A 16609-nucleotide genomic window follows, 5' to 3' on the forward strand; every position below is an offset into this window, starting at 1 on the left:
GGTGAGATTTGGAAAGCCGATCTGAGATCTGCTGTCCCACTGGCCTGCTTGGGCCCATTGGTGGGACCAGGTAGCCAAGCCCTCCCCTGCCTGCTCTGCCACCAACTGCAGCAAGGAAGGTAGCCACATGGGCACCCCTGAAACACCCACCATCCCCACCACCACTCTCAGACCTCCTCATTGGGCTAGTCCTTGGACCCACTCTACAGAGGCATAGATGGTGATAAAGGGTAGTTTTTTGAATTCCCAACTTTGAACATCGTTAAAGAAAGGGTGGGGGAAACCTGTAATAGAACTGTGTGGAGTTCAAGCCTGCAGGTCAGGGAACTTAATCTGGGCCTTGAGCTTGAAGTCAGTCTGAGTCTCAGGGATCTGCCATTGGCTAGCTGAGATCAGGGGACTTGGTTCTGCAAATGGCTGTGCACATGGTATATTATGACAGCAGAGATATAGTCTGAAAGAGGCCCTTTAAATTCGTTTTTTTCTTTCTTTTCCTCATTCCACTCTGCAAATTCTTTCTTTTTTCTGTCCTCTTTCTCCAACTCAGTCTCTTGCTCCACCATATTATCCCTCATCTCTCTTTCTGTTCGTGCTCCTGTCCTAACTCAGACTTCTTCTTTTATCATTTTTTCTTTTGTCTTTATGTTCTTTTCTTCTGTGATTTTACCTCACTCATGGGTCAATACTTTCAAGGGAAAGTGAACCCCTATTACTGTTAAGGGAATGTATTCTTGTCCTTATTCTTGCACTCTGTCTATCCCTTTTGAATATAATACTTTTGTAAAGATTGTATGGTCATTCTACATCCTCTGGCTTCACTTGAAACCTTCTCCAATTCTTTCACTTATCTACTCCTCTCATCCTAACTCTGTCTAAGCCCCTAATCTAAATAGTAATGATGCTATATTGAAAAGTATATTCACTGCAAACATATTTTTGGCTGCTTTTTGAATTTCATTAAATTCATATGATTTAAAGGTGACAGATTAATGATTACCACAAGTGGTCAATTTGCAAGTTGTGCTTGATCTTATTGTGCTGCTGATTGTATCAATTGGGATAAAGGATTGTGATTGATTAAATGAGCTGTTTTCTCCAATATTATGAAAATGAGAATGTCTATGTGTCATTGGAGACTCAAAAGCTAAAGCACGAATATATCAGGAAGATTTAAATAATAACCCAGAAATTAAACAAAGGACAACCCAACAACAAAAATAAAAATGAGAAAACACTTAAGCAAGACACAAAACAGACTTCCAGTTCACCAATGTCAAACAGTAGGGCAAATGATGATGAAAAGGCCGATAGTGAACCAGCAGGACACCCTGAACTCATACCACAGGAAGTAACAAAACAGATCAATCACACTCTAGAAAAATTCAAAACAGAAATAATTTCCCAGATAACCATAGAGATGGTGAGCAAAATGGAAGTCATGATTTGAGACTCTAGAACAGAAACTGAGAAAAAAAAATAGATGAGCTCAGGACCATGATAGAAGCCATGCAGGCCCAGCATAAGAAAGAAATGGAAACAATGAATGCCAACAAAGGAAATAAATGTAATCCATAAAACAGATTCAAACAGATAGCCAGGAGATTAAAAAGTCTATCAAAAGTGTATGCAACAGAATAAAAGAATGCGAAGATAGAACCTCAGGTATAGAAGACAGGATTGCAGTCAGCTACCATGAAAGGAGAGGTCTCTTAAAAACAGTGAGAGATCATGAGAAATCAATCCAACAACTCCTAGATGATGTAAAGAAGAATAACATAAGACTGATAGGAATCCATGAAGTAGCAGGAGGAAATACAAATGACTTAAAAAAGCTGTTCACAGAATTAATGACAGAAAACTTTCCAAACAGAAGGGAAGAATTAGACATACAGATAAGTGAGGCATATAGGACTCCAACTAGCCACGATTAAAAAAAAAATCTACACATAGACATATAATAATCAAGATCCCAGAAACCCAACAGAAGAACAAAATACTACAAGCAGTAAGGGAAAAGAAACAAATCACATGCAAAGAAAAGCCCATCAGAATCACAGCAGACTTGTCAATAGAATCTCTCAGGTCAAGGAGAGCCTGGAGTGAGGTATTTCAAGTCCTAAAAGAAAACAACTTCGAACCTACACTGATGTATCCTGCAAAACTCTATTTCAATATGGATGGGGAAATAAATTAGTTCCATAACAAAGAACACCTGTGAAACTTCATGAACACCAAACCAGCATTACAAGGAATTCTAAACAATATCCTAGAAAAAGACAGTGAAGGTCACAACACCATGAGGCCCAATGGACCAAATCAAATAGGCAAGGCAAGAAACTAAAAGGAGAGGGGGGAGAAGTAAAAAGAGTCAACAAAAGGACAATAACATGACAATAAAAAGTCAGTACATATCAGTTATAACAATCAAAGTCAATGGCCTCAGTTCACCAATCAAGAGAATAGATTGGCAGAATGGATTAAGATGCAAAATCCAACAATATGTTGTATACAAGAAATGCACCTAGTGCAAAAAGAAGCCCATAGACTGAAAGTGAAAGGATGGAAAACAATTCTCCATGTGACAGGAGCCCAGAAAAAAGCAGGGTAGCAATCTTATATAGATAAAGCAAATTTCAAGCCAAACTCATTAAGAGAGACAAAGAAGGCCACTATGTTCTTGTAAAGGGAAAAATTCAAGAGGAAGAGATGACAATCATAAACATATATGCACCAAATATAAATACCCCCAACTATATAAAAGAAATATTAAGAAACATGAAAAACCAAATAAGCACTAATACAATTGTAGTGGGGGATCTAAATACCACACTTTCACAAATAGACAGATCATCTAGGCAAAAGAACCAACAATGAAATACTAGAACTCAACCAAGCTTTTGAACGCACAGACTTAATAGACATCTGTAAAGTGTTCCACCCCACAAAATCAGAATATACATTCTTTTTGGCTGCACATGAGTCATTCTCCAAGATAGATCACATACTTGCTCACAGAACAGGTTTGAATAAATCAAAAAGAATCAAAGTAATTCCCTGTATATTATCATATCATAGTGCAACCAAAGTGGAGATTAATAGCACAAGAAACCCTAGAACTTCACAAACACATGGAAATTGAATAACACTCTCCTGAACAATTGATGGATCACAGAGGAAATTAAAAAAGAAATCAGACAGTTTTTACAAATAAATGAAAATGCCAGTACAACATACAGGAATCTCTGGGACACAATGAAAGCAGTTCTACATGGAAATTCATAGCACTGAATGCCCACACTAGGAAAATAGAGCGAGCTCAAATAAGCAACCTAATGCTAAATCTTAGACTCCTAGAAAAACAAGAGCAAGGAAAACCCAAAGCTTGAACAAGAGAGGAAATTATAAAGATTAGAGCAGAAATCAATGCAATGGAAACTAAGAAAATGATTTTTAAAAATGAATCGAAGTGTTGGTTTTTGAAAGAATAAATAAAATTGATAAACCCTTAGCTAACCTTATCAAAAAAAAGGAAAGAAAAAGCTCAGATCCATGCAATTAGGAATGAAAAAGGTGAAGTCACAACAGATCCAATGGAAAGCCAGAGGATAGTCAATACCTACTTTGAGAAACTGTACTCTAACAAAATGGAAAACACAGAAGAAATGGACAGATTTCTAGATACTTTTGAATTACCAAAGTTGAACAGAGAAGATAAAGACATTTTAAACACCGCAATTACAATCAGTGAAATTGAAAATGTAATTAAAAATTTACCAACAAAGAAAAGCCCAGGTCCTCATGAATTCACTGCTGAATTTTACAAGACATTTAGAGAACTACTGCCTTTACTCTTCAAACTTTTCAATGAAATTGAAAGGGAAGCAATACTTCCAAATTCATTCCTGGAAGCAAGTATCACTTTGATTCCCAAACCAGGGAAAGATGCAACTAAAAAAGAGAACTACAGGCCAATCTCCTTAATGAATATAGATGCAAAAATCCTTAATAAGATAATAGCAAACAGAATACATAGGATTATCAAGATCATACATCCTGAACAAGTTGGATTTATTCCAGGGATGCAAGGATGGTTCAACATACGTAAGTCAATAAATGTAATACACTATATTAACACAGTCAAGGACAAAAACCATATGATCCTCTCGATAGATGCAGAAAAAGCATTTGACAAAATTCAACACCCATTCATGATAAAAACCCTAGAAAAAATTGGAATAGATGGTTTATATCTCAATTTAATAACAGCTATTTGTGAAAAAAACAACCACCAACATCATATTAAATGGCGCAAAGCTCAAAACCTTCACGTTAAAATCAGGAACAAGACAAGGATGCCCACTATCACCAGTCCTCTTCAATATAGTTCTGGAAACAGTAGCCATAGAAATTATACAAGAGAAAGAAATTAAAGCAATAAAGATAGGAAAGGAAGAAGTTAAACTGTCATTATTTGCTGACAATAAGATACTCTATATTGAAGACCCAAAAAACTCCATCAAAAGACTTCTAGACTTAACTGAAAGTTTTAGCAAAGCAGCAGGATACAAGCTCAACACCCAAAAATCAATAGCTTTCTTACACAAATAACAGACTCACTGAGAGAGAAATTAGGGAACAATTCCTTTCACAATAGCATCCAAAAAAATGAAGTATCTAGGAATCAACCTAACAAAAGAAGCAAAAGACCTCTACACTGAAAACTACAGCATTCTGAAAAAAGAGATCAAAGAGGGTATAAGAAAATGGAAAGATATCACCTTCTTCTGGGTAGAATGAATCAACTAGTGAAAATGGCCACACTACCAAAACTGCTATACAGATTCAATTGAAATTGCAACTCTATATTTCACAGAACTAGAAAAAAGAATCCAAAAATTCATTTGGAACCATAAGAGACTTAGAATAGCAAAAGCCATCCTAAGCAACAGACACATATGGCAATGGGTATAACAATTCCAATTTAAAACTATACTACAGAGCCACTGTGATAAAAACAGCATGGTACTGGCAAAGAAACAGACCTGAGGATCAGACACAAAAACACACTCCAGATGTACTCAGCTACCTCATCTTTGACAAAGGAGCTGACTGCCCCCACTGGAGGAAGGATGGCCTCTTTAATAAATGGTGTTGGAAAAACTGCATCTCAACCTGCCAAAGATTAAAACTAGACCCTTATCTTTCACCATGCACTAAATTAAAATCCAAGTGGATTAAAGATCTAAATATTAAAACAGAAACACTAAACTTGCTGGAAGATAAGTTGGGCAGAACTCTTGAAGACATTCTCATAGGAAAAGACTTTATGAACAAATCCTCACTAGCACAGGAACTAGCAGAAAGAATCAATAACTGGGATCTCATCTTCATTAAAAAGCTTCTGCACTGCAAAATAAACCATCAACAGAACTAAGAGACAACCTACAATGTGGGAAAAAATTTTTACCTGCTGTTCCTCAGACAAAGGACTATTACCTAGAATATATAAAGAATTCAAAACAATCAGGCCCCCAAATATAAAGACTCAATTCAAAAATGGGCATCTGAAATAAACAGACATTTCTCAGACAAAGAAGTAAAAGCAGCAAGTAAATACATGAAAAAACTGTCATTCAAGAGATGCAGATGACAACAACACAGATTCCACCTCACCCCACAAAGAATGGCTACTATCAAGAAATTAACCAATAACAAATTTTGGGGTGGTTGTGGGAAGAAAGGAACCCTTCTCCATTGTTGGTGGGAGTGCAGACTGCTGCAACCACTGTGGGAATCAGTATGGAGATACCTCAAAGAGCTGGGACTAGAGATTCCATTTGACCCAGCCATCCCTCTGCTGGGTATCTTTCCAAAAGATTAAAAGAATCATACCAGAGTGATATATGCACACCCATGTTTATAGCGGCATAGTTTGTAATAGCTAAAACTTGGAAACAGCCTATTTACCCATCAGCTCTTAACCTTTCTGAAGCCCTTTTCCCACCCCTCACAGGGTAGCCTTCTGTGCTTTCCCTGCAAATAAAATGATTTCCTTTTCCTTTTAGACTTTGTTCCCCTAATTCCTTGTGGCTTGGTTTGAGATCTCAATGGGCTACTCAGACAGCAAAGCTGCAGTGCAGATCCCCAAACCCAACAGTGAGGAAACCACATAAAACAACCCCGGTGTGAGACAAAATGACCAAACAATGTATGTAACACCCTATAGTTACAATAGCAATAGTTTTAATTATAATATAATTGTGCAAACACATACACACACACACACACACGCACACAAATTATTCCTCCTTGTTGGGGAACTCTGGGCACTCCAATGTCCTCTGTATTGAGAATAAAAGTGACAGCTAAAGAGAGTATCTGCATAATCTGTGTGCTGGTCCTCATACACCCTGCCCTTGCTCCAGGTTCATGGTTTTCCAATGCCTATGAGCCACTCAGTTTAATCAGAATGGCTCCCATGGATCAATAGATTACATTATGTTCATGTAATAACAAAGTAAATGTTTCCTGCCCCATGCAATAAAAAAAATAAATAAGATTTAATTTAATTAAAAGGAAAGAATTTCTTTAACTGAAATGTTCTCTAAAAGGTCATACATCCTATTGATGGGTGTGCCAAGACAAGCTGATAGGAAATATTTTCTAAATCATGAAAATAAGGGCCGGGGATTTAGCTCAGTGGTTCTGCAGCCTGCCTCGCAAGCACAAGGACCCAAGTTCAATCCCCGGTACCCCCCCAAAAAAAGATAAATCTTGAAAATGAAAATAAATGAGTATAAGATAATTCTGTGCCTTATAGACATACCTAGAGAGTCGACAGTGGAAATAGTTCATAAATATATGAAATTACTAAGACCTTTAGGTGACAAGAGAGTGCTAACAATATATCAGACAATACTCTTTAAATTCTTAACCCTAATCATAAAAAAGAGAATCAGGAATATCTACAAATAAGGATTCTAGAAAAGACAGATACTTACAGTAAATAAAATACAATTTTAAGTAATATTGATGTCATAATGACCTAGTTTTGTCACTAATTTGAAAATATAAGTAATATAGTATATTTTATATTAGGGTGAAATAATTAACAGTCTTACATCATTAAAACTTGTGATAAATTTTAATTCTTTTTTTTACTTTCTGGTACCAGGGATTGAAAGCAGATCCTGTGCTTGCAAGGCAGTCTTTGGAATCACTGAAGTAAATCCCTGGCCCTGCTAAATTTTAATTCTTAAAATAGAGATGTTACAGTTTAGACACCCAAAATGATGAAATACTTTTTTACATAAATAATTTGAATTTAAAAATACAGAATTTTTATAATCACGTTTGGAGAAAAACAGTCAGTGTAATAATTTTTATACAAGTTTAAATAAAGTATCATACTTGGGAAACAGAATTGTACACTATCAAAAACCTTAAGGTATCAAAGAGAAGTTTTAAACTGACATAAGCTGAGAGATACAATGTTTTCAGAAATAAGGAGATTTTTATCTTTCTTCATGATCTAAGATTATGGACTGGAAGATATTATAAATTCATCTTCAATTTATTGCAACAGTTTTTTTAAAAGTATAACATACACTCAAATGTAAAAATCATTAATTTATTTGAAAGCACACTGTAGACCTACAGACAAGAGCTGAAAGGCAAAGAAGCCAGGGGCTGAAGCTCCTCGTCCTGTCACAGGAAGTTTGTCCTCTCCATGGCTCACAGGAACGCACCCAACAGCTGTTATTGCTGCTGATTTTCAAATTGGTAAATTCACTACATTTCTGTTTCAAAGCACTATACAATGAGAGTCACAATGTTTTTCATATTCTGGGTACATGGTAATCTAACACACTTGAACTATACAGTTTATTAGATAGTAAACTTAAAAGAGAATAAAGAAAGTGGGAAAATTATACAAAAAATGGCAGGAATTGTGTTAAATATATATAGCTATATAATAAAAACCATCGATTTAGAAAACCATGCACTGACAGTTATATATACAGCACTTTCTAAATAGTTTCTAACCCTAAAATATATCACTTTTGTGTCACTTGAGCCTACTTTAATATATTACCTAATCCTAAATCGGAAACTGTTACCTAATTTTTTTAGCTGTTTGTTAGTTGGTATATTAAACTGAATAAAAGAGACTTATAAAACACAAAGGAACAGTATTCAGAAATATGTAGTGTTTATTATGTCAAAATATTATGCAAATGAAAGTCTTTGGGTGACAATATCTGGCACTTATTTTATTGTCCTAAAAGTTTTATGTCCATCTTCTGATGATAGGGACGTTAAATTCTTATATATCTCTCAGTTGTGCAAAATAAACCTAATTATCTCAGTAAATTAGTATTTGTCAAATGCTAGAGAAGCACCAGATCCAGAGTCTAAATGCAGTAATATTGACTTAAAAGCAAATGACATAAACTTTACAGCTGATAATCACCATAAACAGGGTGACATATGAAAAATGAAGTGTTTTTTCGTTTTAAAATTGAGATGTTCAGAAATATTACATTGCAATAGTGAATAAAATTATAAAACAATCGCTTTTGCACAAAAGTTTACCTTAATAGCACAGGAATTTTGTTGTTGTTGTTAAGAGGGATCAAACTCAGGTTCTTGTGCCTGCAAGGAAGGCAGTGGAAAAACTGAGCTAAATCCCCAGCCCACAACACACATTTTAAATAACATTTAATTGATGACTCCAACTTATAATATGAACTTGTAAGTACCTGTGTCTCAAAATGTCCAAGATCACGTTTGTTAAGTAAAGAGCAGCTGGGAAAGTAGAAAAAAAAAAATTTTTTTTTTTTTCAAAATCAGATCAAAGAATTTTTAAGAAAAAAGTAAAAGGCAAGCAGAAAAGTGTAAATGCCTAGCATCACTGTTATTTTAATTATCTCAAACCCTGTCTCTTCTGCAGGATTCTAACAGCAGCACTTTTCACCTCTTTGTTCCTGAGACTGTAGATGAGAGGATTCAGCATGGGGACCACAATCGTGTAAAACACAGAAGCCACCTGATCCCTGCCCAGGAAGTAGGATGACTTCGGTTTTAGGTAAGTAAAGATCGTAGTGCTGTAGAAGATGGTGACTCCCAGGAGGTGGGAGGCACAGGTGGAGAAGGCTTTCTTCTTTCCAGCGGTGGAACTGATTTTTAGGATAGTGGACAGGATGGACACATAGGATCCACATACGGTGCTGAGGGGCAGCACTAAATTAAATCCAGCACAAATGAATATAAGGATTTCAATCTCAAATATATCACTGCAGGACAGGGCTAAAATTGGGGATGTGTCACAGAAGAAGTGCTGGATGACATTAGAGTTGCAGAAATGCAGTCTGCTTATACAAAGCACAATGGCAGTGGAATCCAAAATGCCAATAACATAGCAGCTAGTAAGCAGGGCATGGCACAGCCTTGTGGACATAATGACTGGATAGTGCAGGGGGCGGCAGATAGCTACATAGCGGTCATAGGCCATGGAGGAGAGAAGGTAACATTCAGTAATAATGCAAATTACAAAAAAGAACATCTGGGTAAAGCAGCCCAGGAAGGAGATGCTCTTGGTTGAAGCCAGTAAGTTCTGTAAGGTTTTAGGGGTGATAACACTCGAGTAGCTGATGTCAAGAAATGACAGGTGAGTGAGGAAAAAGTACATGGGGGTGTGCAATGTGCAGCTGGGGATCCAGGCGGATAATCAATATCATCCCCAAGTTCCCCAGCACCGTGATCAGGTAAATCAGGAGGAAGAGCACGGAGAGGACCAGCTGTGTCTCTGCAGAGTCCGTCAGCCCCATGAGGATGAAGCCAGTCACATGGGTGTGATTCCTTCTACCCATGGTGTCCTGCTGCACTTATCTGGTGAATAATAAATTTTAAAAATTATCCTGTCACCAAAAATATTTTTGTTTATGTGAATTGCACAATATTTTCCATAGTATTACTCTAAAGTGATGAAAACTATTCTAAAGATTTTTAAAAATGTATAATTGCCACTTATAAATATGGGTATAAAATGACATTTGTATTTGATGTTTTAAAATATTACATCCTGTTTTTAGCATGAAACTGATACTACTATAAACTCTTTCCATCATTAACACATGCAATTCTCAGGAAAAGATTAAACCATAAGGACTTTTATCCACATACTTTACTTCTGAAAAAGGCCACCAAATTTCTTACATAAAAAAGAGCAGTTACGTGTTCACACTGATTCAACCTAGACATTTTGACCTCACATAACAGACTTACCATGCTGTTCTCCTGATCAGAACTTTTTACCAATCCTAAATATGTGTTATAATTGGCTGCTGTGAAAACCATTTTTTTTTATTGAGTTTATTGGTACATTTAGGGATACAGTACAGTTACATTCATTGTTGGGATCATGTACCTTTACATGGCAAGTCTTGATTCTCATTTTTTCCCCTTACCTCTGCCCTCCCTTCACCCCCTCCTCCCCTCCCCATCTACAAACACTTTATTTTCATCTTTTCATTCTCTCACATTTTTTTCTTTTCCCTTTTTGTTCTTCCCCTACGTATCACACCTTCCCTACACCTTTAGCTCCTTTCCTCCCATTTCTAAATGTCAGTAATCTTATGAAAACCATTTTTAGTGAGTTATTCACTGCCCTTTTATCCACAATGACTTATTATACTAATTAAAGTAATTTCTTTCTGGGAACTCAGGTTATTTACATTAATATTGAATTTCTGATGACATAGTAGTATAGAAAAATTAGTCCTTAAAACTTTTGAATTTTTAAAAGCATAGACTTCTTCTCCAGTTGCCCTGGCCAAGAGCAGCAATACTCTTCCTGTCCCCATTCAAATGGCTGCACAGAAAGTTAATGTTCAGTCTCAGAAATATTAAGACTGCCTGAAAACAAAATTCAGATACCACCTCATTAGGGCAAGGTCTGCTCTAACTTGGAAAAGGGAGCCAGGGAGCTTGGAGTCACCTGGGTATAAGAGCCCTAACAGAAATTACAAAAAGACAGCTTTGTGGGGAGAAGAGGCTCCTGTCTCTCCTGTGGGATAAATAAACCCTTTTCTTTCCCCTGAAATAACTCCCCCTCCTTTTTTTGAGGCAGCCAGAGACAGCATGGACCTTCAGTTTTGGTAGCAATATATTTTTTAACTTGCCCATGCAAACTCTATTTTCTTCAAAACATTATATTTTTAGAATTGGTATGTTGTACAATTTGACTTTTCAGATTCTGTATTCCTTTTTGTTCAAATCTTAAAATTATTTATGATGAGGCCCAAACAATATGTGTGTACATATTTTTTTATTCCAGTAAAATCCCCTCCTCTTCTCAGAATACTTACGCTTCACCGAAGTTGCTGAAAAAAAGAACACTATTTTCCAAAGTTGTTTGTTTAGAAATTTTTCAAGCATAAATTATTTTCAGAAATAAAATAGGAAATCATATAGTGAGCTGAAAATTATTTTAATCTGTTTGTTTTTCTAAGGGAAATTTATCTTTATGTTGTTCTGCATTCTTTTTTTTCCCTGAGGAAAAGTTTCACATGAGAAATACCATTCAAGTCTTGATCAGATGGAAACATCACCACGAAGTTTCCTCTGAAAACAGTCTGAGGAGGAGCTGTGAACGGAGACAGAGCAGTGTGTGCCTCTCCTCCCAGTCAGCCTCATATACCGTGCATTCAGGACACTGCAGCCTCTGCTCATCCTCGGGGAGCAATTTCCGGAGAAGATTTCTTGGCTCGATTCCAAGGAGAAAAATTCAAAAATTATTGAACACAAGACTTTGTCTTTTCCCTTAGAAGTCCCATATTTTGAACATGAACACTTCATCTTCTTATGTAGTCCAAATTCCTGCTGAACTTTAATTCATTTATATTTTAAACTGACAATAGTTATATAAACATTGGAGGAATAATGTTTACATTTGAGTGATTAATCAAGATTTTTTTGACTATGAAGTTAGAGAAGAAATCTTCTGAGCCATAATTTCTTTACAAGTGACATTATGAAGGATGGAACAATAAAATTTTTATCTGGAAATGTTTTATATTTAAATCAATCACGGCTATAGATATAATGCTTACTCATTAGAAAAAGTAGAAAACACTAAAATTCAAAGAAAAAATAAAGCAATTCAAAACTTTTTCCAGTTTGTTTTTTGTAATAGTAATGTCCTCTAGTTATTTTCTTTTTGTGAGAAAAAATGAATTTGGATGTGTACTTTTAAGTTTGCATAATAATTATAAAACAGTGCGGTGAGTATTGTTTCCTAATTTTATCATTCAATATATTTTGCCAGGCCTGTTACTAAGGAGCCCCTCAAGTCCTATGCATTGGACAGGACTCCAGTCTTCATTAACAGGACTGAGAGGATAAGTAGGCATCCTCAGGCCCCACAGGAACTGGGCAGAGCCTACATTCTGGTTTTTCTGTCTGTCTGATTACATTCATGTAATACATTCTATCACTTTAGTGTGCCTTATTTTTTATTTTATAAAAGAAAAATAAACACAAACACAAGCAGCTTGGATATTACCATAAAATTGCTAATTATTAGTTGGAAAATACCTCCTCTGTTACCTATAGGCATATAAAATGTTGTCTTAAAAGAATAACAAGAAATTAAAATGTATAGTAAAGCTGAAATATATTATTAAGAGTTAAACATGGGTTAGGATTAGGGTCTTGTTCAGTGCTTTCCCGTGAGGTTGAACTCTTACCACTACTTTATGAAAACAGAATAAACATAAGCAATGCCAATATCTAAAGAATAAATAAATCAGTCACAAACATATAATTTAGAATTTGAGAAATTCTGCAACATTTTTGCTAATTTAGGATGAGAAAGGAGGAGGGAGAAATTAGTTGCGATTAGCTAGAGGGGAAAGGCCTCTCATTGAGAACATTTCCATAAAAAAAGAGAGGGAGGGAGGGGAGACTGGAGAGGTATGGGAGGAGGAGGAATAAATAAGAGAAAGGAGGGGAATATAAATGAAATGGAGAGAACCGGAAGAGAGTAGAACCAATTAAAGAGTTAGCAGATGCATGTGTGTTAGAATGTTAGAAAGCCTGTGAAACATCCCTGGTAGCAGAGAACATAACAAATCAAGGTAAGACCCCCCCCTTGGTGAACACACATAGCATAATGCTTATAAAATCATACACATGGTGATTCTGCCTCCTTGTCGGGGGCTCTGGATTGGAGACCAGTATTCCGTGTAAAATTCCACTGTGGAACAGGGCCTCATAGAAGAAGCAACATGGAAGTCACGTGTCTTTCCCTGTGTCTCCTTCTCGGCTTCTGTCTAGGTGGGAGAGGCCATTTCCTGCAGTCTGGAGCTGAGCTCTGTCCTCCGTGATGACCTCTGTCCTCTGCCAGTTTGCCATTGAGGAGCCTGGATGACAGCTCCCGTCGTCCCCTCTGCTCTTGGGATACAGGGTGAGGGGGAAAAGTGGGGTCTGCATCATCTGTGCCCAGGTCCTGACCATGGTCTCAGTGACTGAATTCCGGATGTTGGGATGCTCCCTGTTTATGTGCTGCCCCAGTTACTCCAGAAGCCTCCGATGAGTAATATTTCCTCCCTTGCAACAGTAATAATGTGTACACCTATGAAGCTTATTAGCTACTAGTCAATTTTATTCATGTCTGTACTTTCTGTGGTTATAGCTCCATGAAATTGTTGTACTATTTCATTGTATCCCACATGAGCCAATCGTATACAAAAATTTTAAATGCTAGGCTCAATGTCATTCATCTCTATAGAATGATGCTGAAATTAAAAGTTAAATTGCCTAACAACAGAGTTCCTGCATTTGTTTACTTTCTATAAAGAACTACAGAAATTGCCTGGTATTTTCACATTGGTATTGAAAATCTTCTTTAACTCAATGACAGAAGATGACAGAAAATTAATGTATAGAAAATACTTTTAGTAGTGATTTCTACTGGATTTGATGAAGCATAACATTCATTGGGACATGCAGTGTTTACATATTTTCAGTATGAGTTAATAAGATGCAGACTCAAAAAATACAAGTTGATACTGCACTGGTAAATGTGGTATTATATAAAGAAAATATTTTCAAAGAAATATCAGTGGATAAGAGAGAACATAAGTTGTAAAACCCTACAATAAAACTGAAAAGGTAATGGTTTCTCACCAGAAAAATCCTGTGTAGTAGGTAAGCAGGTAACAGACTTTTAAAAGTCTACTCATTCCAACCTCTATCAAACCTAAAACATATCCCAGTCTCACTCAGGCTTGCTCAACATGTTTCTTTTTTCCATTGTCCTTTGTTCTCAGTAGAGTTTCTGTGACCCTTGCTTCCCGCAACATATAAATAAGGTGAACCCTAGTGTACCTTTCTATCCAATTATATAAGCTGAATGTATCCACCACAACCAAAAAACTAATGCTAAATGTCTTGCACCTGTATCCTCACTCCTCTTTTCTGAAATCTATATAAACCCGGTTCACCACCCAGAAGGCACTTATGGCTTTGTGGAGAAGTTGCCAATCTGTCAGCTAGCAAAATAAACCTGTCTCCAACTTTCATGGTATATGCTGTACTCTTCTGGGCCTGACTCTTATACCACATGGAGCTCAACACGGTGAGTTATACTTGCTACACTATTTTGGTGCATCGGCTGGAAAGACTGACCATGCTGATAAGTTTAAAATCATGGACAAAGCCTTTTGTGGGAGAGCAAAGATTCACCCAGGGACCTGGACCGGAAGGTATGCTTTTCAGAGATTACTCTGAATCTCCTCGGAGGACTGAGGATGGACTTCTCACTTTGCCACTTGTGGCTCCCCCAGATCCAGAGGAAAGAGAACATGAGTCTAATTGTCAGATAAAGTAAGAGGACCCCAGTTATGTGTTATCTGTTTGGTCCTGCCCTATTCAGGTAGAAGGAGGGCCTGTTTGCCCTCTAGGTGGATAAAGTCCTCATTGGTTTTGGAATGAATACAAGATTTTCACTTGTTTTTGTATACATTTCTGTCTTGCTGGCTGGCTTGTTTTGTTAGTTCAAATTAGTTTGATTATTGCCAGCCTCTGCCTGTCTTCCCATAAGGACAAAGTCCCTGGGGAGAGATGGTAGGCATGTTTAGCCTCTGAATGTCTATCATTTAAATTTCAGAATTGCCTGTTGGCTCATTTTGTTTGTTATTTCAACTTAGTTCAAATTTTCCAGCCTCTTCCTGATGGCCTACAAGGACAACATTCCCTGGAGAAGGAGGGTTGAAATGTTTAGCCTCTGAATGCCTGACCTGTGAATGTAGGAGCGAATGTAACAATACGACTACACAGATCTGAGATTCTACAGATGCATCTAAAAAGGACAAAATGGAGGTCTAAAGCAACATTCCTTCTTAGTGTGGACAGTCTTAAAAGTTTTTGAGAGGCATGCAGCAGGATTAGTGCCTCACTGTCTTTCCTCTGGAAGGTCTGCCACCTTTTGTCCATCTTGACACCATTCAGTGACACACCACACTCAAGGAACTAGCCAGAATGGGTGTAAGTCAGTCTCAGCCTATGGTGTTCATACTTAGCTCCAAAGAGTGTTACCTAGTCTCTTTCTATACCAAACCTGGCCTGAGTGCAGTCTGCTAAATATAGTTATAATTATCTTTAACACTCTGTCCCTTTAGAGGGAACAGTTACATGTGTCTGTCAAACTACTCTGAGTATAAAAGCAGCAATAAAAAGCCTGTAGAATTGGGCAATCCAGCCAGGTAAACTGTCACCTCAGTGCCCTTCTTAAAACCATTTAATCTTTCATAGGTATAAGAGGTTTTTATACTTTTGATTCTTATTAAAAGAGATCTTTGTTAATTGACCTACAAAATTCTGACTTGACTTATAGCTACAAGCCTAAAAGTAATAAAAGGGTTATTATAATTCACCTTGGCAAATGCAGCTGTGTAGTCTGGTTTGTAAACAAATTGTCTTATGTAGGTGTCAGTCTGTTTAATTGGTCACATCACATACAGCTCTTTCGTTTGAGCTCAATAAATTTTTCCTTGGTATTTTGGAGATTACAAGATGTTTCCCTGTAACTCAAGTTGGCATATGGATAAAAGTTACTAAGTCATGTTTCCCCCACTTTTCCAGACAACCCAGATAATAAATGGCTTTGCAAATGCACGGCATATTGTTGACTATATATAATAATCAGGCAATCTTTCATTGGTCTAAAATAATGAGCCTTTATGATTTGTCTCTCTTAGGTTATTTAAGAATTTGTTAAGATAATTAAATAAAGATGGGGTTAGGAAATCCCTTGGGTAATAAGGAACAGCTGCCTGGAAAAAATTTATTCCAGCCTTTATTCACAAAGGGGACCTCAACAATCTCCATACCCTTGTGCAACATATACTCCTAAACATATTATTATTGTAATATGCATACATTGGTAATGGTCAAATGACTATGTTTTCTGTGGGAAAACAATAAGGTTTTATTTAAAATGCTGTTGGTACAAATCACAATTAAGGGAGAAAGGGTTTCATGTAACTGATGCTTATTGTTATTTTGTGATGTACAAAACATCATTCATGCCTTCTAAGGTCTTCTA

At 36.7% G+C, this 16609-nt stretch overlaps 1 pseudogene; it reads right to left on the reverse strand.

Moving 5' to 3' along the window:
• Window positions 1–8926: 8926 nt before the first annotated feature.
• On the reverse strand, window positions 8927–9872 carry LOC104851287 (annotated as a pseudogene).
• Window positions 9873–16609: the final 6737 nt, after the last annotated feature.

Source organism: Fukomys damarensis, unplaced genomic scaffold, assembly GCF_012274545.1.
Source record: "Fukomys damarensis isolate Sample0158 unplaced genomic scaffold, DMR_v1.0_HiC HiC_scaffold_27, whole genome shotgun sequence".
NCBI classification, from domain to species: Eukaryota; Metazoa; Chordata; class Mammalia; order Rodentia; family Bathyergidae; genus Fukomys; species Fukomys damarensis.